At 46.3% G+C, this 21,447-nt stretch overlaps 1 protein-coding gene and 1 long non-coding RNA gene across 4 annotated transcripts in view; one reads left to right on the top strand and one right to left on the bottom strand.

Moving 5' to 3' along the window:
• Positions 1-21,447, top strand: part of SLIT3 (slit guidance ligand 3) — a 781,214-nt gene that overhangs the window by 139,361 nt on the left and 620,406 nt on the right. The gene's annotated exons all lie outside the window — the stretch shown is intronic.
• On the bottom strand, positions 5,723-9,450 carry LOC129633149 (uncharacterized). Its single transcript, XR_008704921.1, has 2 exons — positions 9,315-9,450; positions 5,723-6,156 (listed from the first exon to the last, which is right to left on the bottom strand). It is a non-coding gene; the product is annotated as an uncharacterized LOC129633149 (long non-coding RNA).

Genomic DNA, 21,447 nt, shown 5'->3' with positions numbered 1-21,447 from the left:
CTTCTACTCCACCACCAGTGGGAGTGCCATACGTCTAGAACTTCCTTGATTTCCTTGTCATAGTCTTTGTCTTTTGAGGCCATTCACTTGTCCCAGTGAGGAGCCCATTTACGAAGTGCCTGAAGAGTCTGGAACTGCCTTCACCTCTCCTCTGGCAGGGATGGAAAACCCAGCACATGTAGTAGATATTCTGGGAACATGTGTTGGATGCTCAGCAGCATGTTTCATTGAATACCCATTCTTCTTAGCAGCGATTTTTAAAATTGAGATTCGAGTTATATAAAATAAAATAAAACATACATTTTGAGTGATAGAATGATCACTTGTTAGAATGATGGTGTCTTCCACTTAAAAAAATTTAAGCTAGGTGAGGTAGTAATAATTGTAATACATTGGTAAGCTGGGTAATTTTCAATCATAGTAATTTTTTATATACTATCTAATTTCTGTAGTGATATCCTCTTATGTGTCATCTTTTTTTTTTGGCCACACTGTATGGCATGCAGAATCTTAGTTCCCTGATCAGGGATTGAACCCATGCTTCTGCAGTGAAAGCAGGGAGTTCTAACCACTGGCCTGCCAGGAAATTCCCATACATTGCCTTATTTAATATTTACTGTAACCCTACAAAGTAATGCTGTCCTCCCATTTCTAGCAAAGAAACAGGGGTCCAGAGAGGTTAAGTGATTTGACCAAAGTCTCAATACATGAGAAGTGGAGGCAGGATTAGAAAGCAGCTCTCATGGCCTCCAAAGCAAATATCACCTGATCTTGTGCATCTTCTTAAAATCCTAAGGAGTAAAGATGTAGTTACAAAGTCCAAAGCCCACTTGTTCTTTGAACCTGGTAAACTGGGCTCTTAATCTCTTAGCTTCCCCTCTTCTCTGCAACCGCCCCCTTTCCTCCTAGATATCCCTGCCTGGGAGACGCATACACAGGCATTGCTACAGAAATGGATCTCTGAGTCAGCCCTGGAAAAAAAAGAAACCTCTCTGCTGGTTTTATTTTTCTTGGTTGATTTATTTGACAAGGACCCGCTCTGTACATCATTTTGGAATTTCAAAATCTTTTTTTATCTCCAAAGGTCTCTCTTGAAAAGCCGAAGAAGAAATAAAAGAGAAACTGTGTATGCTACTCCCTGTGCAATGCTTTCTAAATGCTGAGCTCTGCCTTTTTACTTTATTTTCTGACCCTGAGATCACACAGGTTGCAGAATAGGGCTGAGCAGAGCTAAATCCCTGAGCCTCTTCTGCAGGTAAGAGTCCGATTTGCACTAATCCCCAAAGACACGTCTCTATCACTGTTGTTTGACTTGGCAGGACACCTACGTTGCTAAACCCCACAGAGGAAGAGCACAGGAATTATTCACTCTCCAGTGGGGCTTCTCTGCTGAGATTAGGTGTGACGACCAGCCAGTGAAAGGAAATGTTCCCAGTTCCAGCTGGCTGCAGATTCAATTACTGCTGGGTTCTTTACCTGGCGGTCCAAGAGGCCCCACTCCGCGGCTTTCAGCAGGGATTCCAGGCCGGGGTTCCTGGGGTCAGCACATCAGCAGCAAGACCATTTACGGAGGCATCCTTCATCCAGGCGCATCTCACGTCAGATAGACTCAGAGCAGGCACCAGGCCTCCCTGGGAACTTTCTCCACTTTAACATGTGTTTCAGCTGTGGGAAAAGCACAGAGGGTGGGGTGGGGAACCTCAGGCTCAATTTACAGTTGCCTTTAATAACCCATGCAACTAAATTTATTGGGTCACCATGCCCCTTTGAACTATGGTCTGAAATTTTCCATGCACAATTCTGTCTCTCTAGTGAGAAGCAGACCTTCCCATGCAGGTCTGTTGCGTGAACACCCATGCCTTGGCCATTTTGGTTAAGAACCAGCTGTGATCAAGTATGGGCTGGGGGCTTTACTGTGGCCCTTCACGCTTATGGATGAGAATGACTGAAGCGCTGACGTCCACCCATGTGGATTGCCATGCGCATACCAACTCTACATGTTGTTATTGTTCAGTCGCTAAGTATCTATGAACTGCAGCATGCCAGGCTTCCTTATCCTTCCCTCTCTCCTGGAGTTTGCTCAAATTTTCATGTCCATTAAGTGGGTAATGCCATCCAACTATCTCATCCTCTGCCACCCCCTTCTCTTTGGGGGCTAGGGTCTGCAGACATCCTTATTCTTTCTCCTAAAGACACTTAAAACAAAGTTCTGCATCATTTTTTTGCAAGCTCCACTTCCCTGAGTGCTTTCTTGTTTTGCTAAGAATAAGTTATGGCATGAACTTGTCAGTTTCCCTAGACCCTTCTAATTGAACCAAGAAGTTCAGGGCTAAAGTGTTTTTTTTCTTTCTTTCTTTGTTTTCTAGTCTCAAGGCCTAGAAATCAGGGAAATGATTTGCTGAGGTTCTGGAATGAATATATATATATATATATATATATATATATATATATACACACACACACACACACACACATATATTTTTCACATCCTGACAAGTCTGATCAAGTGGCATCTGAGACCAATTCCGATAAGCAAATCACTATGAGCACTTACTGTGTACTGGAGTCTTTGCTACAATGGTGGGAAATAGAGTTCAAGACACAGTGGAGTCTTTTGATTTCTGAATGATTATTTTCCTTCCATGAGTGCCAAGGTGTGACAGACATAACATTTTAATTTTCATTTTCATGGATTTTCTTGTGATGTGTGTTAGATAAATACCTCTTCAAATCCATGGCCTTATGGGTAGTTTTGCTTAGAAGGATAAAGAAGCAGGCAGTTAAATAAAATTGAAAAGGTAAGTTAACTTATAGAAATATTGATATATTAATTAAATAATAATGGAGATGAGACCTAGAAATGATAACTAGGTGGTCCATGAGTGATTAGAATCTCAAAGGCTGATATCCTAGATGAATTTAAATATGCATCTCCAAGGAAGCAAGTCAGTTTACTATTCAAGGAGGTAAGCCAAGGGCTTTTGAGAGTTTGACAATACCTGGTCATTAGCTTGCACGGCTCACTGCGCGGCCGACCCATGATGGGGTTGTGATGAAGCTGCTCTCACACATGTCCTCGTGCCCTGCCTGCTGTCCAGGCAGGAGTCACACTGACATGGAGACCACCTCCCCGCAACCTTGACAGTCAGGATGCAGAGGCCCTTTGGTGGGGAGAAACAAGCTGCCTGTTAGATTCTGCACATCCAGATCACTCTGCTTTGGTGTTGAGAAGGGTTGCTGGGGGCGCGGCAGAAGGCAGATGCAGCACCGTGGCCTGCCGGCTAGATGTCAGAGGAGGGAGGGACAGAGGGAGAAGGGTGTCTGGAGGCTCAGGGCCACTGGTGTGATGGGCTAGTGACAGCCCATGCCCTGCCACTGCCCCCGCCCCCGTCACACACCCCTCTGAGGAGCTTTAAAAAACCATTCAGATGTGTAAGGCTGTTGAGTACAGTGGCTAGACTAACACTGTCTTGGCACCTCTGCGATGACTAATTTGTGGGCTCCATGATTTTCTAAGTGGTCTTCCTGTTGTAGCTCTGGCAGCCCTGAGCAGCGATACCCCGTGTCCGCGACGCCTCCTGTTTGTTGGCGCGCACGTAGTGATGGCCTGGTAAATGGGGAGAAGCAGCCAAGCCGGAAGGGAGTGCTCCTGTCCTGAGCCACATGTGCCCTGAGTCAGTCATGCAGCTCTCTTTGGTCGCTGAGAGCCAGGGTGGTGAACCCTGATAGGACACAGGTTCACTTCTGCACTTGTGGTCACAGAGCGTTCATGTTTGGTTTCACAAGGAGTGTGGACCCAGCACTGAGGCATCTTTGTCTGATAGGGAAAGTGAGTTCTCGTGTCCTGACCCCACTCGGGCGGGTCCCCATGGGTTTGGGATCTCAGGAGTCAGCACAAGGGCAAAGCCTGAGGGCATATCGTGGGCAAAGTCCTTTGTCCCAAGAAACCAGTTGTTGTTCAGTTGCTAAGTCATGTCCGACTCTTTGCGACCCATGGACTGCAGCACGCCAGGCTCCTCTGTCCTTCACTGTCTCCTGGAGGTTGCTCAAGTTCGTGTCTGTTGAATTGGAGATGCTGTATAACCCTCTTATCTTCTTCTTTCGCCTTTTCCTTTTGCCTTCAGTCTTTTCAAGTGAGTCAGATCTGTTGATCAAGACACAGACTGGGAGCAGGAAGTGGAGGCCTGGTGCCAAGGAGACGAGTTCTGGGTGGCGGGTTGAGGGGTGCAGTGGGTCTGGCCTGCGGGGCCCTCGCTGTTCCCTGCTGTTGACACTGCTTTGCGTGCAGTGTGATTTGGAAGAAGGCTTGGGTCTGAAGAGGCAGTTTAGAGAGTGGGCACATGACATGACCATATTTCTCTCCCAAACCCATGTGTTTTATTGTTGTTATTGACTGTTGATGGAACTGAAAGTCTCAGGTACTGGTAGTTGTGATATATAAGATTTTTAAGGATGACAAGTCAGTAAAGCCCAAGGGTCACTGCTTTTCCTGGTTGCTGATGCCCCTTTCCAAATGTAGCCATTGTCTTGTTTCTTTATATGCTTCCAGATATTATTCTTATACAAACTTATAAAAGTATGTGTGTGTGTGTGTGTATGTAAAAGAGAGAGAGAGAAAGAGAGAGATCCCCTGCACCAGTCAGAGCTTTATCTGTAGATGGAGAAGATAATCATTTATTTGGTGTGGTTGAAGGAAGCCAGAAGGTCTCATAGCCAAAAAAATAATCATCCCAGGCCTGTCACACATCCAAGATCTTTTCTTAACCATTTGAAAATCATTCTTTAGATTTAAAACAATAACTAAGACTATTTTTAGAGTAGTTCTAGGATCACAGCAAAATTGAGGGGAGGGTCCAGAAATTTCCATCTGCTCACTGCCCCAACACGTGTCTAGCCTCCCCCACTGTCAGCATCCCCATGGAGCAGCATGGGGCTCCAAGGACAGGGCCAGAGCCGAAGGAGAAAGCCGTGAAGGTGCAGACTCTGCAGTCTAAATGGTGCCAGTTCTGAGGAGGGGAGCTGGGAGATGGCAGGAGCCCTGGGGGCTGGGACAGGAGCCCAGGCTCGTCCTGATTGGCCGTCTGCTGTGTGAGCTGTGAGCGAGCAGACTGTGGCCCGGCACAGAGACCACGGCCTCCGTGTTTGCCTAGGCATTTGTCTGCACACAGAGCGAGCGAGTCTCCGCTGCTAAAGACTTCTTGCCAACTTGAGGCCTCAAAAGACTCCAGAGAACAACAGAGGAAGAACCACTTAATGATTGCTCACCTGTAATCGCATGGTTTCGTGACAAATGCCTGTCTTTGTGCTGCTTCTCTGATTCCATATTTGAATCTCCATATTGCAATAAAGGTGTCCCAGAAAGTGTCACCACTTGCTTGTAGCTGAGGCTAAGCTGAGAAGCTCTCCCCCAGGTGGGTCTAGAATCCATCCCACCCCAGTAGGGTAGCCCCGTGATGCATGTCTCAGCCAGACTACCCTCCTCTGGGCAGTGCAGACTGCTCCTGACCATACAGGATGAACAGAGAGCAGGAGAGCAAAGGATGATCAGTTAAGTCACAGTTGAGGTGAGAGGTGCATTCTGCACCCCAACCAGAATCCTGATCCTGCCATATACTAGTGGTGTGTTAAGTTATATAACAAGTAACTGAAGTTCTCTGAGCCTCAGTTGCTTTTTAATATTTAAAATTTTTTTAATTTTTATTGAAGTCCAGCTGATGTACAATGCTTTGCCAGTCTCTTTGTTGTTCATTTACTAAGTCATATCCGACTATTTTTGACCCCATGGACTGTAGCCTGTCAGGCTTCCTTGTCCTCCACCATCTCCTGGAGTTTGCTCAAACTTATGTCCATTGAGTTGGTGATGCTATCCAACCATCTCATCCTCTGCTGCCCCCTTCTCATGCCCTCAATCTTTCCCAGCATCAGGTCTTTTCCAGTGAGTCAGCTCTTTGCATCAGGTGGCCGAAGTATTGGAGCATCAGCTTCAGCATCAGTCCTTCCAATAAATATTCAGGGTTGATTTACTTGATTGACTGGTTGATCTCCTTGCTGTACAAGGGACTCTCAAGCGTCTTCTCCGGCACCGCAGCTGGAAAGCATCTATTCTTCAGCGCTCAGCCTTCTTTATGATCCAACTCTCACATCCGTATGTGACTACTGGAAAAAACATAGCTTTGACTATGCAGACCTTTGTTGGCAAATCTCTGCTGTATAGCAAAGTGACTCAACTATACACAAATAGACATTTTTAAAAAATATTCTTTTCCATTATGGTTTATTCCAGGAGATTGGATATAGTTTCCTGTGCTATACAGTAGGACCTTATTATTTATCCATTCTACATGAATAATTTGTATCTACCAACCTGATCCTCACTTTTGTCATCTGTAAAATGAGATTAATAATGGTCTGTACCTAACAGTGTTATCCAGAGGATTTGATTAGTTAAAACCATAAAGCTTTTACCGCACTGCTGGTAAACACCCCAGAAAGGTCAGGTAATGTTGCTGTGTTCTTCCAAAACCTTATTCTGCCTCTGTTGTCAGCCTGTGGTCTGGGCTGAAGTGGGTTAGGCCAACCCCTGTGGTCTTTCTTTTCCTCTGCCCATAAACCTCTGCTGGGCAGGGCCTGAGGTTGACCTGATTCCTATCTGCCTGTGTCCCTGGGGAATGTGTCCTCTAGCGGCCCTAGCGTGTTTGCTGATCTACTCAGGAGAGGAATTCAGGGCCCATTCCAATATTTATGTTGGCTTGGGGCCTAATCTTGTCTGTCGTGAACTGTAAGTCCAAGAAGATGGGCCTGATCTAGTTCAAGTGCTCTGCATGGTGAGTGATAAATACATGCATCTGGGGAGGGTGGCTGGCTTGTGGGGAGGTTCATCTTAGCTTTCCCAATTCATTCCTCAGAGAACGTCTTGTTACCTAAAGAGTGGCCGATTGGATCGTCATTCTGCCTTCTGTCTTGGGTGCTGGGTTTTTAATAAGCTGGCATTAATTGGGCACTAACCAGTTATAAGCTCTGTGCTAACCACTTCCATATGCGTATTCTTGGGTCAGCCTCAGAACCACTTGATGAGTCAGCTTGATTGTTTTCCCCTTTGCCTAGATGAGGACATGGAGGCCTGGGGATATTAAATCACTCCTCTTAAGGTCTCAGATCTAGTGAGTGCAGAACCAGAATGTAGGCATCAGTCTGCAGAGCTCTAAGCCCTCAGACCTTAGTGTTCTCACCAGATACTGGGGGTGTGGCTGGCGGGTGGGGGTGGGGTGGGGTGGAGTCTGCAAGTCTGGGGCCTTGGGGTAGGGTCTGCAGGTCTGGGGCCTGGGGATGGGGTCTGCAGGTCTGGGGCCTGGGGGTGGGGTCTGCAAGTCTGGGGCCTTGGGGATGGGGTGGGGTGGGGTCTGCAGGTCTGGGGCCTTGGGGTGGGGTCTGCAGGTCCGGGGCCTGAGACACTACATTTTCACAAGTTCCTAGGTGATGCTGTTGCTTGCTGGTGCTTTGAGTGCTGTGCTTAGTCACGTAGTCGTGTCTGACTCTTTGCGACCCCATGGACTGTAGTCTGCCAGACTCCTCTGTCCATGGGGATTCTCCAGGCAAGAATACTGGGGTGGGTTGCCATACCCTTCTCCAGGGGATTGTCCTAACCCAGGGATCGAACCCAGGTCTCCTGCATTGCAGGCAGATTCTTTACCATCTGAGCCACCGGGGAAACCCAAGAATACTGGAATGGGTAGCCTATCCCTTCTCCAGGGGAACTTTCCGACCCAGAAATCGAACCAGGGTCTCCTGCATTGCAGGTGGATTCTTTTCCAGCTGAGCTACCTTGGGAAGCCATGCTTTGAGTGACAAGGCATGAAACCAGGAAGCTGCACAGCCTCAGCTTGGTGTGTTCTGTCTTGTTTTGTGGGCCTAAGGGTTCACCTATTGCATGGTTGCCTGGCAGCGATTGGCTCACCACTCATGGCAAAGGTGGGGTTATGTGTGGGTCTCAGCAGGTGAGGCATTAAGTCCTGCGAGGCTTTGGGGCAGAGGTCTCCCACCTCCAGGATCTAATGCCTGATGATCTGAGGTGGAGCTGATGTAATAATAATAGAAATAAAGTGCACAATAAGTGTAATGCACTTGACCCATCCTGAAACCATCCCTTCTGTTTTAAATCCATACTACTCGACTAAGAGAGAGGGCCCCTCTGCAGTCCTGGAGGAGTCTGTCTTCCTAGTCTCTGCTGGTTTCCTGGGTTTCGGGTCAAAGAGATGCCACCTGACCTTTATTTTGAACCTGAGCCTCTTTCTCTTCTCGTGCTTCCCATCTCTGATCATGGTCTCATTGAGCCTTTCATTCTTCCCAGGATAAGTGCTTTCAGGCATCTTTGACTTCTTCCTTAGCCCCAGCTTTCCTTTGGTTGTTAAGTGCAAAATTGATTCAACCTGTGTAATACCGCTGACATCCGTGCCCTCCAAAACTGAAGGGAAATGGACAAAGTCACCTCTTCATAACATAGGCCATTATTTATTTGATAGCTGATATATGAAGGATCTACTTCATTAAGCTCTCACCACTGTCCACTGAACAGGTTTTATTATTGCCTTTAGTCTGATGGTTGTCAAAAGGGTTCAGAGACTCGCTCCAGGTCACCCAGAGAGTAAGTTTTGGCTCCAGGCCTGAACCCAGAGAACCTAAGCTAACAATGTCACTCCTAAGCCCTCTGTGATACTGCAGTATTGCAGTGCTCTCCTTTCTCTCAGCCTTCACTATAGTTAGAGGCATTGCCATCAAACAGGTCTGATCATTGATTTGTTGAAAAGCTACCTGTTACTCTCTAGTGTGTCCTGGCACCGAGCTGTGCGCAGTCCTGTCCGACTCTGTGACCCTGCGGGCAGCAGCCCACCAGGCTCCTCCGTCCGTGGGGTTTCGCAGGCGAGAGTAATGGAGTGGGCTGCCATCTCCTGCTCCAAGGGGCCCCTGACCCAACCTAGGGATCGAACCCTCGTCTCCTGTGTCTCCTGCACTGCAGGTGGACTCATTACCAGCTGAGCCAGCCAGCACAGTGCTAAGTGCTGGTAACACAGCAGAGAGTGAGACAGCCATACTCCCTCCGTGTACAGGACATCATTTCAGTAGTCATACAGTTGCCACGTGTTAGCCTCGTGACCTTTAGTAGGTTATTTAAATCGTATGACCCATATGGCCCTTAGTTTTCTCATCTGTGAACAAAGATCATTATTGTACCTACCCTACGAGGATGCTGCAAATATCAGACAGCTCATGTATGTAGCACTAGGCCCTGGCACATAGTAGATGGAAAATAATCTTACCTGAAATTGCATGAGGATTAAATCCAGGTTCCTAAACATCCAAAACCTTGAATGAAGGTTATCCAACACTTTGATTCCAAACAGTCATGGATCGTTGCTTTTCCCAGGCATGACGTGCTTTTTCTGATCCCACAATCCTACGTGAGTGCTGTTTTCTTGTGCTGTTTATAACAGCCTGCCTCTTCTCCAGAGCCTCTTCTCCTACCCACTCTTCAAAGCCCAACACACATGTTGCCTCTTCTGCTAAGTTTTTACCTGTAAGAACAGCTGGTCCACAGTACCCTAGTCTTCTGGGCTCCCACGTAGCCCTGAATCATGCTGCCTGCTGTTTTTGTTTACAAGTCTACCTCCGTTGCTCAATTGTAAGTTTCCTCACTCATTTGGCAAATCCTTCACGAGCACTCATTATGGGGTAGGCACTGTGTTCCCCGTGGTGGTGTGTGAGGGAGGCAATAACTGTCTTCACACAGTGTACAGTCTAACACAGCAGTGCCCAGTACAGCGTCCTATGGCCATGAGGATCTTCTCTTTACTGTCCAGTGTAATAGCCGTTAGCCACTATTCAGTTCATTTCAGTTCAGTTCAGTCGCTCAGTCATGTCCGACTCTTTGCGACCCCATAAATCGCAGCACACCAGGCCTCCCTGTCCATCACCAATTCCTGGAGCTCAATCAGGCTCACGTCCATTGAGTCAGTGATGCCATCCAGCCATCTCATCCTCTGTCGTCCCCTTCTCCTCCTGCCCCCAATCCCTCCCAGCATCAGAAACTTTTCCAATGAGTCATCTCTTTGCAGGAGGTGGCCAAAGTATTGGAGTTTCAGCTTTAGCATCAGTCCTTCCAAAGAACACCCAGGACTGATCTCCTTTAGAATGGCCTGGTTGGATCTCCTTGTGGTTCAACGGACTCCCAAGAGTCTTCTCCAACATCACAGTATGTCAGTGCTATTGAGCACTTAGAATGTCACTAATGTAGCTGAGTGACTATATTTTTATTAAAATATAGTTTATTTACAGCATGTTGTATTAGTTTTAGGTGTACAGCACAGTGATTTATATATATATGTGTGTGTGTGTATATGTATGTGTGTGTGTGTGTGTGTGTGTATATATATATATATATATATATATATTCTTTTTCAGGTTCTTTTCCCTTATAAATTATTACAAAATATTGAGTATAGTTCCTTGTGCTAAACAGTAGATCCTTGTTGGTTATCTGTTTTATATATAGCAGTGTATATATGTTAATCCCAAACTCCTAATCTATCCCTCCACCCCTTTCCCTTTGGTAACCATACGTTTGGTTTAAAAGTCTGTGAGTCCATTTCTGTTTTTAAAGAACTTCATTTGTATCATTTTTTTACTTTTTTTTTTTAATTTTATTTTATTTTTAAACTTTACATAATTGTATTAGTTTTGCCAAATATCAAAATGAATCCAGATTACACATATAAGTGATATCATATGGTATTTATCTTTCTCTGTCTGACTTATTTCACTCTATATGACAGGCTCTAGGTTCATCCACATCACTACAAATGACCCAGTTCCATTCCTTTTTATGGCTGAGTAATATTCTGTTGTATATATGTACCACATCTTCTTTATCTTTTCATCTGTTGATGGACATTTAGGTTGTCCTCATGTCTTACTTACTGTGAATAGCATTGCTATGAACATAGCAGTTCATTTATCTTTTTGAATTATAGTTTTCTCTGGGTTTATAACAGAAAAACAACAGAATGGGAAAACAATAGAATGGAAAAGACTAGAGATCTCTTCAAGAAAATCAGTGATACCAAAGGAACATTTCACGCAAAGATGGGCTTGATAAAGGACAGAAATGGTATGGGCCTAACAGAAGCAGAAGATACTAAGAAGAGGTGGCAAGAATACACAGAAGAACTGTACAAAAAAGATCTTCACAACTCAGATAATCACGATGGTGTGATCACTGACCTAGAGCCAGACATCCTGGAATGTGAAGTCAAGTGGGCCTTAGAAAGCATCACTACGAACAAAGCTAGTGGAGGTGATAGAATTCCAATTGAGCTATTCCAAATCCTGAAAGATGATGCTGTGAAAGTGCTGCACTCAATATGCCAGCAAATTTGGAAAACTCAGCAGTGGCCACAGGACTGGAAAAGGTCAGTTTTCATCCCAATCCCAAAGAAAGGCAATGCCAAAGAATGCTCAAACTACCACACAGTTGCACTCATCTCACATGCTAGTAAAGTAATGCTCAAAATTCTCCAAGCCAGGCTTCAGCAATATGTGAACCATGAGCTTCCTGATGTTCAAGCTGGTTTTAGAAAAGGCAGAGGAACCAGAGATCAAATTGCCAACATCTGCTGGATCATGGGAAAAGCAAGAGAGTTCCAGAAAAACATCTATTTCTGCTTTATTGACTATGCCAAAGCCTTTGACTGTGAGGATCACAATAAACTGTGGAAAATTCTTCAAGAGATGGGAATACCAGACCACCTGATTTGCCTCTTGAGAAATGTGTATGCAGATCAGGAAGCAACAGCTAGAACTGGACATGGAACAACAGACTGGTTCCAAAAAGGAAAAGGAGTACGTCAAGGCTGTATATTGTCACCCTGCTTATTTAACTTCTATGCAGAGTACATCATGAGGAACACTGGACTAGAAGAAACATAAGCTGGAATCAAGATTGCTGGGAGAAATATCAATAACCTCAGATATGCAGATGACACCACCCTTATGGCAGAAAGTGAAGAGGAACTCAAAAGCCTCTTGATGAAAGTGAAAGTGGAGAGTGAAAAAGTTGGCTTAAAGCTCAAAATTCAGAAAACGAAGATCATGGCATCCGGTCCCATCACTTCATGGCAAATAGATGGGGAAACAGTGGAAACAGTGTCAGACTTTATTTTTCTGGGCTCCAAAGTCACTTTTGATGGTGATTGCAGCCATGAAGTTAAAAGACACTTACTCCTTGGAAGGAACGTTATGACCAACCTAGATAGCATATTCAAAAGCAGAGACATTACTTTGCCAACAAAGATCCGTCTAGTCAAGGCTATGGTTTTTCCTGTAGTCATGTATGGATGTGAGAGTTGGACTGTGAAGAAGGCTGAGCACCGAAGAATTGATGTTTTTGAACTGTGGTGTTGGAGAAGACTCTTGAGAGTCCCTTGGACTGCAAGCAGATCCAACCAGTCCATTCTGAAGGAGTTCAGCCCTGGGATTTCTTTGGAAGGAATGGTGCTAAAGCTGAAACTCCAATACTTTGGCCACCTCCTGCGAAGAGATGACTCATTGGAAAAGTTTCTGATGCTGGGAGGGATTGGGGGCAGGAGGAGAAGGGGACGACAGAGGATGAGATGGCTGGATGGCATCACTGACTTGATGGAAGTGAGTCTCAGTGAACTCCTGGAGTTGGTGATGGACAGGGAGGCCTGGTGTGCTGCAATTCATGGGGTGGCAAAGAGTAGGACATGACTGAGTGACTGATCTGATCTGATCTGATCTGGGTTTACACTTGTTTTCTATGTCTATGGTCTATTTCTATTTTGTAAATAAGTTCATTTGTATCTTATTTTAGATTCCTGAAGTTTTAATTTTGTTTCATTAATGTAAAAAACCACATGGGGCTAGTGGACCCTGTACTGGACAGTGCAGGTAGAAGGAGAGAGCTGTTAATGAAAATCACCAAAAAATCAATGGGAGACTACAGCTATCATAAGTGCTAGGCATGGTTGCATAAAGGCATGGTGGGGGGATCTGACCTAGTCTTGTGGGTCTGGATCAAGGAGTGCTTTCCAGATGTAGTCACCATTGAGTAAAATCTGGAGCTACCTGAAAGAATATGGGAGGCATGAAGGGCACCCTTACAGATATACAAGCAGCACATGCAAATGGTCTGTAGTAGAAAAGAGCATGGGCCTGTGAGGGTCCAGGGCAAACACTATCATTTCTTCTTCTTTGAAATCTCCTAAGCACCTAGCACCATGTTCTGCACGTGGTGGGTGCTACACTGAACTTCAAGTTTGGATATGTCATGCCAGCGACTCACTTGCTATGCAGTCTTACCCATTTCTTCCTCAGAAATGACCCAGCTGGAGAGCCACAAAGCAGGAGCTTCCATTCCATGTCTGCTCTGGAGGTTACAGTCATTAAGGGCCTTATCTTGTCTCAAGGAAGTTTCTTTACTGTATATATGGCTGGCCACCTCCCATCTCTCAGGAGGAAACACTTGTAGTTTGAAAGAGATGTGGCCATAGGTAGGAGCTGGAATCACAACAGAACCTGTGTATTATGTCATTTGTTCTTTTGTTCAACAAACACTTGTAAGTACCTACTTCAAGCAGATACTCTGCTAGGGGTCGCGGATGCAGTTAAGAACAAGAGAGGTCATGCCCTGACCTCATGGAACTTGCGTTGTGGTGGGGACCCCCAGGTCCCACGGGCTGTAGCAGCCAGGGCCACCAGCTCTTCACAGGGCCCACAGAGTGTTGAGGCTGTGTGTCACATTCCCCAGCGTCCCTGCACAACTCAAACATGCTCCCCAAACCCAGTCATGCTCCACTGGGGTCCCAAATGCCTTGGCCCTGGAGTCAAGCCCTAAAGCTGCCAAGTACTTTCTCTGTGGGCTGGGACTTTAGCTGGGACTTTCATGTAATTGCTGTATATTCTCCTCAAGAACTCTGCCCTGCACCCAAGTGGGGAGTGTGTGAAATCCTCAGCGTCATTGTCTTTTCACAGGAAGAAACAAATAGCCCCTTGTTTACACCCAGCTCTCAGCCCCCACACCGATTCTTTACTCACACCCATGGCTCACGAAAGAGCTTAAACAAAGTTTAGCTCTTCAAGGCTGGGGGAGGGGTGAAAAGTCTAAATTTTTTTTTAACCTACTCAAGGTCTTGTCCAAATGAGTTGTCACCAAAAAATGAAAGCCAGATGTTATTTTAGTGAGAAATAAATATGTGGCCAAGCTGCGGACTGAACCTGAGGTCTCCCTGGATGGTTTCCACGTGTGCCGGTAGCTGGACTCCCAGGTATCGGCAGCTCACAGTCTTTCTCTTGTCTCGCCCCAGGCACAGTGCACATAGATGGCTAATGAGCAATTAACACCCGAGCTGCACATACCACCAAGGCGCTACCCATCGGCTCATAATTCAGATTCAGACCAGCACTGTGGGCTGCTGAGTGCAGGGTGAGAGGCAGAGACCCATGTCCAGAAAAGGGAAGAAAAGACAAATTCAGACTCAAAGGACTTCTTCCTTCTGCTTCTCAACCTGGGATCTGCTTTTGTTGGGAGCCCTTAAATCCTCATGGGGAACATACTTCAGATAACCATTGAAGGATTACAGATGAGATCAGGGCCTTGGAGCGAAGAGCGACCGTCTGGGGTTTAACGTTACAGTATGTTCTTCCTGAGTCTGATTCAGTGATGAGCTTTTCAGCCGAGGGAAGCGTTTTCGGTAATTGGCCACATCTCGGTAGGAGCACCGCTGAGCGCGCTACTGCTTCTATCAGAGCATTTCTCATCGCTTGGGTTTTTCTCACGCTTTTCAAGTTCTAGATACAATCAGTTGTGCGCTGGCCTTTGAAGCATGTTGTGCTCGTGTTAGAACGCCCTTGGAGAGCAGAAAAAAGGTGAGAGAGGGAACAAAATGATAGAGTGGAGCTCAACGGGTCAGTGGGGCCCAGAGCAGAGATAAACCCTTGGGAAAGAGGAAAGAGATGTCAGACTAGAGACTGTGGGCAAGGGAAGTAGAGGGCCAGGCAGGCAGGTGATCAGAATTAGGGATGTCCAACCCCTGGAGAAGGCAATGGCAACCCACTCCAGTGTTCTTGCCTGGAGACCCATGGACAGAAGAGCTTGGTGGGCTACAGTCCATGGGATTGCAAGAGTCAGACACAACTGAGCGACTAAACCAGCATCAACCTTAGGCTGAGTGCATGGCAGAACAAGCAAAAGAGAGATACAGATTCAGGCAAAACACAAAGGCTTGGGGAAGAAGCCCAACCAAGGGGCTAGATTATAGGCATCAGTGAGGATCTTTAGGGAAGGAGGGGTCTGCCAAAGGCAAAACAGGGCCCCATCTTAGAGGAAACCTCAGAGAGATTTCCTCTTATGTAAGTTGAAGATAATAGTTCACAGTTCCTAGGGTTATTTTGAGGATAAAATAAATAGATTAACTGTTAAGTGTTTGAATGAGTGGTACTCCATAAATTTGGTTATGATTTTCCAAGCAAAGGTTTAGATATGAAGGAACAAGAAAATTCAGTTCCTAACACATGAGTTGATTACAGCAAAGAAGTTTTTTAAGTTTAATTAGTTTATCCCTTGAAATGTACTGTTTATTTATTTGCATTCCGTCAATCATTCCTTCTTTAGTCAAGAAATTTTTCTTGAGCCCCTCTGATGTGTGAGGCTTCCCTGGTGGCTCAGATGGTAGAGAGTCTGCCTGCCATGTGGGATGACCAGGGTTTGATCCCTGGTCATGAAGATCCCCTGAAGAAGGGAATGGCCACCAACTCTAGTATTCTTGTCTGGAGAATTCCATGGGAAGAGGAGCCTGGTGGGCTACAGTCCATGGAGTGGCAAAGAGCCAGACAGAACTGAGTAACTAACACTTTCAGTTTCACTCTTCTGATGTGTGAGGCACTATTCGAGGCCCAGAGATACAGTGAGGATCTAGAGTAGAAAATGGCAAACCGGGGCCCCCTGGGACAAATCTGGCTCAGTGCTTGTTTTTGTAAATAAAGTTTTATCGGAACACAGCCATGCTCATTCATTTATGTATTGTGTATGGCTGCATTCAGGCTATACTGGTAAACTGTGGCGCTGTGACAGACGCAGAGTCTGCAAAGCCTAAAGTGATTATCATCTAGCTCTTTGCAGAAAATATTTGCTGAACCTAATTTGGAGAGACCTTTCAGTGTGGCTCTCACTTTCTATTAAAAGAGGCACGTCAGTAGGAAATTGTACTATAGTAAAATAATCAGAGGATTATATACTTTAGAAAATAGGATTGGACAGGCCTCTTAGGAGAGATGCCCACTCTGCTGAGACCTGGAGGCTGAAGAGGTGTTAATGAAATAGAAGGGAAGGGTAAAGTGTTCCAGGTTGAGGGAACAACATTAGCAAAGGCTCAGAGGTAAGAGAGAGCAGAGTATGTTCAGGAACTGAATAAAATTCATCATAACTGGAGGGACAGAGGGCAGGTGACATGGAGCTTCACAGAGAGGAAGAAATTTTGATGGTTTTCTGAGGGAAGTTGGGCTTCCCAGGTGGCACTAGCAGTGAAGAACCTGCCTGCCAATGTAGAAGATGTAAGAGACGCTGGTTCGATCCCTGGGCCAGGAAGATAACCTGGAGAAGGGCATGGTAACCTACTTCAGTATCCTTGCCTGGAGAGTCCCATGGACAGAGGAGCCTGGTGGTCCTTAGGGTCACAAAGAACTGGACACAACTGAAGACTTAGCACAAACACACAGAGTATTGTTAAAGACTTTTTCAGCAGGAGAACAACATAATTAGCCTCATATTATAAGGAGGTAAGTCCACCTGGAATAAGGAGTCTGAATGTAAGAGCTGACTGGGAGTGGGGATCAAGACTGAAGGCAAGAAGGCAGTGGGGAGCCCATTTCAGTAATGCAGGGGGAAAGCACGCGAGCCTGAGTTACAGATAGTAGTGGAGTCAAGAGAAGAGAGTGCTTTGGAGGTATATTTAAGAGGCAGTGCTCAAAGCACATAGCTATTGATTGTGCATGGTGAGTGTCAGGTGAAAAGGAGCAAAGTGTGAAGAGGGTCACGGCCTGAGATGCGGACCACATGGGCAGGAGCAAGTTTGGGGTGCAGGAAGGTGACTGTACCCATGTTGGACATGCCCATGGGGAGATAAGTTTCACAGTCCAGTTTCCACTCTTCCCATTTTGGCCCCAGATTGATTTTATAGCAAACCCTGTTTATCTCCATCTGGACGTGCCTGATGGTCAGTGTGCCATGGGGCTTTCCATCCACACCCCTGTGCCCACCTCTCCTTCTCCAAGGGACATGTTTCCAATGCCCTGGTGCCAAGAAATTAACACTCCCCAGCAGCGACCCTCAACCACCAACTGAGCTGGTCTGTGGACATCCGAGTCCCTTGCTGTCCTCCAGGGGTGACTCTGAGGGTGTGTTTTGCACTGACCCGCACAGCTGCCCCCGAGAGACTGAGCTCCAGACGCCCCTGGACATAGGTTCCTAAATAAACCTCTCACAGTGGAACCCTTATTTCAGAGTTTACATCCAGCGGAAGCCAACGAAGACAACTATGAGATGTTTATTTAACCAATCATTTTTGGATACCTGTTGTATGCCAGGCACTGTGACGAACCGGAGGTCCTGGATCTTGCCTTCTCCCTCTCTTCTCTTCCTCACCATGGAAACCTTTAGTGGTTTCTCCTCCATTGTATCCTACACATCAATTCTAGAGTCACCGTCAAAACACAGTTCTCATTATAGCCCTTATCAGCTTAAAAACCCACAGTGGCTTTTCTCATGACCAAAAAGCAAGCTTCATGCTCCCTAAATGGCCCTTGCAGAGCCCTTGACCAAGCCTGAGTGGTATTCCTAGCATATCTGGCTGTGGTTCATCCTCTTCCCTGTGTATCCTGGGACCTGGCCATCCAAGTGCACTGGGCGTGGCCAAGGTGAAGAGCATGTGCTTTGGAGCCAGAAGTCTGGCTCTGCTACCTGGTGTCAGTAACAGAGTGACCTTGTGTGTGCTTAAGTCATTCAGTCACATCGATTCTTTGTGACCCTATGGACTGTAGCCTGCCAGGCTCCTTAATCTGTGGGATACTCGAGGCAAGAATACTGGAGTGAAAAAAAAAAAAAAGAATACTGGAGTGGGTAGCCACTGTGTCCTTCTCCAGGGGATCTTCCCAACCCAGGGATCTAACCCGAATCTCCTGTGTCTCCTGCATAGCAGGCGGATACTTTACCAGTGAGCCACCGGGAAAGTCCAGTGTGACCTTGGGCAGGCTACTTTACCTCCCTGTGCGTTGGTTCCGCCTCTGTGAATGAAAGAGCAGTGCTTTCTCTACAGAGGCGCTGTGAGGGTCAGGTGGGACAATGCGTAGAAAGCACGTGGAGCGCTGCTGGGCCTGCCGTCAGTGCTGAGTCCTCGGGAGCTGTGGAGGGTCCACGGCAGGTGCCTGTGGCGTGCTCTGGCTGCACGGCATCCCCGTCTGGTCCTTTAAAGAAACCCCTTCAAGACCCCACTCAAGTATTAACCCCTCAGTGCAGTTTCCCCTCACCAGCAAATCACACCCAAACAAAGGAGTAATTGCTCTCAACTTTTCAGTTCCGTGGTATTTTACATGTGTTTTTTGTACTAATGCTGCATTATGGTTAATGGAGCATGTGTGTGTGTGTGTTGAGTCTTTTCAGAGTAATTCATGTCATTCATTCCACTGCTTTAAGACAAGAGTTGAAGATGTTAGCCACTTGGATATCTGAAGGAAGTGTTTCCTAGGAAGAGGAAAGCAAGAAAAGCCTCCAGGGAGGGTGTACCATGAGAAGTCCCAAGAGCAGCAAGGGAGGCCTTGTGGCTGGAGCAGAGGCAGCAAGTAAGAGATGGAAGGAGGTCAAGACTGGGGGGTGCAGGGAAAAGGGTGTGGACACAACAGGCATGGGCAGTGACCCATCACAAGGATGCTGACCTTCACTCTGAGTGAGCTGGGAGCCACTGAAGGGCTCGAGCAAAGGATTGCCTTGGTTAGTGAGGACTGTGAAAGGATCACGGTGGCTGCTGGCAGAGAGCAGGCTGTCGGGGAACCAGGGAGAACCAGGAGTCCAGGCGGGAGACTACTGCAAATCTGAATGCACCTCCTCCCCTCTGCATTTGTCGGTTTTCTCCTCTGTCCTAACCACCCCAGAATCTCAGTGGTCACCCAAAGTAAACATTTTCTTCACTAACAGGTCATGGTTTGGCTGATTGCAGCTGATCTCAGCAGGGCTTGGATTCGGGCTGTCGATTGGGTTCAGAGTCTTTCCTGTGATTTCTCGTTCTTGGCTTTGTGGCTCCCAGAGACATATTTCTCTCGTGGCAGAAGGAAGAAGAGACGAGGTCCAGCCAAGTCACAGAAGCACATTTTAAGCCTCTGCTCACACCACACCCACCAGCCTTCTATTGGCCAAATCAAGGTACCTGGCCAAGCCCGACATCAGGGGAGTGAGGAAATACACACTGCCCACTTGAATGGGAGAGCCGCAGAGACACTCAGCCAGAGTCTGGGGTGGAAGATTCTAGAATGGAGGAGGGACAGCAGACAAAAAACTGACTTTCCACGCCCTCTCTGTCCCAGTACCATCACCCGCTGTCATCAAGTTTCGCTTGTCATCTTTCTGTTTCTCTCATCCATTCCTAACTCAGGTCCCCTTAGGCTCACATACTGCCTCACACAATAGTCTCCTTCATGTTTTTCTTCAACCAACTCATTTCTCCGCCACATCACATTCTGCATGCGCCTGCCTGAGTGTTCTTCCTGCAAGGTCTCTTTACACCCATCCTGCTCAAAAAATGTCAGTGCCCAGTCATTTAGCAACAGGATCCTCACATGCCAGTAATTTCTGTACCTTCTTCATGGTTTTGGTCAGTCTGTATAACACCTGTACTATTATTATTTAATATTTCTTTCACTTCACTTTAAGTCAACTTACTTTTTTTCCCTAGCCTCACCTTAAATTGTAGTGACCATGAGAAAATTGTACATTTTTCTGAAAACATAAAAATATATGCCGATTAATATAAACATGCTTGTGTGTTTGCCCTCTAAAGTCACTAGAGATATGATGACTGCTCTCAGGGACCTACTGGCCTCTCAGCCCCTGCTGCTTCATCCCACCTGTCTAACCTTCACTCTCATCTCTACATATTTCCATTGCAGGGACCATGATGGTCTCCTCTCTGTGCACCTGTCATGGCAGAGCGTTTGCCCGTAGCCTTGCTTAGACCGCCCTCGGAGCCTAGAAGACTCTGCCCCTTTCTCTCTGCCTGTCTATCCTTCAAGGTCCGTGCCTCCTCCATAAATCCCCTTTCTCCTAGTTAGCTGGCTCTCACTTCCTTCTTCACTTACAACCCATCGCCCGCTCACGCTTTTCTCATGATTTCACAGGTACTGGTCTCACCAACTTGGCCCACCAGTGCCCCCAAACCTCACATGGCTTGCTCCTGCCTAGTCTCTCTCCATCACTCACCCTGCAGGGGCTCCTCATCCTTCACTCTGCATGTTAAAACAAGTGCTGTTCCCATGGTGTTCCTCTGTAGTGTCTTTGACTGGGCTTGTTCTCTGCCCTTTCTCTGTCTTTCATCTCCTGGTCCATTTCTTCTCTCCTTTCAAGATGCTAATCAAACATTGCCTCCGCTATGAGGCTGTGAAGACTCCTCCCACAGCTTGCCGTGTGTCCTTCTTCCACAGCACATGTCACATGCCCGTGGTCATCAATATACTTATCTCCCTTGCCCACTGGACTGACTGTAAGCTCCTTAAGAAGTGGATCTTGCTGGCGTTTGTTTCTCAGAGCATGACATAGAATAGGTACTTGGTAAACATTGAATTTCTCTCTCTCTTTTTTTTTTTGCGTTTTATTTTTAAAGTTTATTTTTAAATTGAGATATAGTTACTTTACAGTGTTTCAGATGTACAGAAAAATGATTCGGTTATACACACACACTATACATGCACACAAACATTCTTTTTTCAGATTCTTTTCTGTTATAGGTTGTTAAAGATATTGAATATAGTTCCCTGTATTATACAGTAAGACCTTGTTTATCTATTTTATACATAGGCTTATGTATCTGTTAATCCCAAATTCTTTTTTTTTAATTTTATTTTATATTTAAACTTTACAATATTGTATTAGTTTTGTCAAATATTGAAATGAGTCCGCCACAGGTATACCTGTGTTCCCCATCCTGAACCCTCCTCCCTCCCCATACCCTCCCTCTGGGTCGTCCCAGTGCACCAGCCCCAAGCATCCAGTATCGTGCATCGAACCTGGACTGGCGACTCGTTTCATACATGATATTATACATGTTTCAATGCCATTCTCCCAAATCTCCCCACCCTCTCCCTCTCCCACAGAGTCCATAAGACTGATCTATACAT

Source organism: Bubalus kerabau, chromosome 18, assembly GCF_029407905.1.
Source record: "Bubalus kerabau isolate K-KA32 ecotype Philippines breed swamp buffalo chromosome 18, PCC_UOA_SB_1v2, whole genome shotgun sequence".
Classification (NCBI taxonomy): domain Eukaryota; kingdom Metazoa; phylum Chordata; class Mammalia; order Artiodactyla; family Bovidae; genus Bubalus; species Bubalus kerabau.
This window is presented reverse-complemented; position numbering and strand designations above follow the sequence as displayed.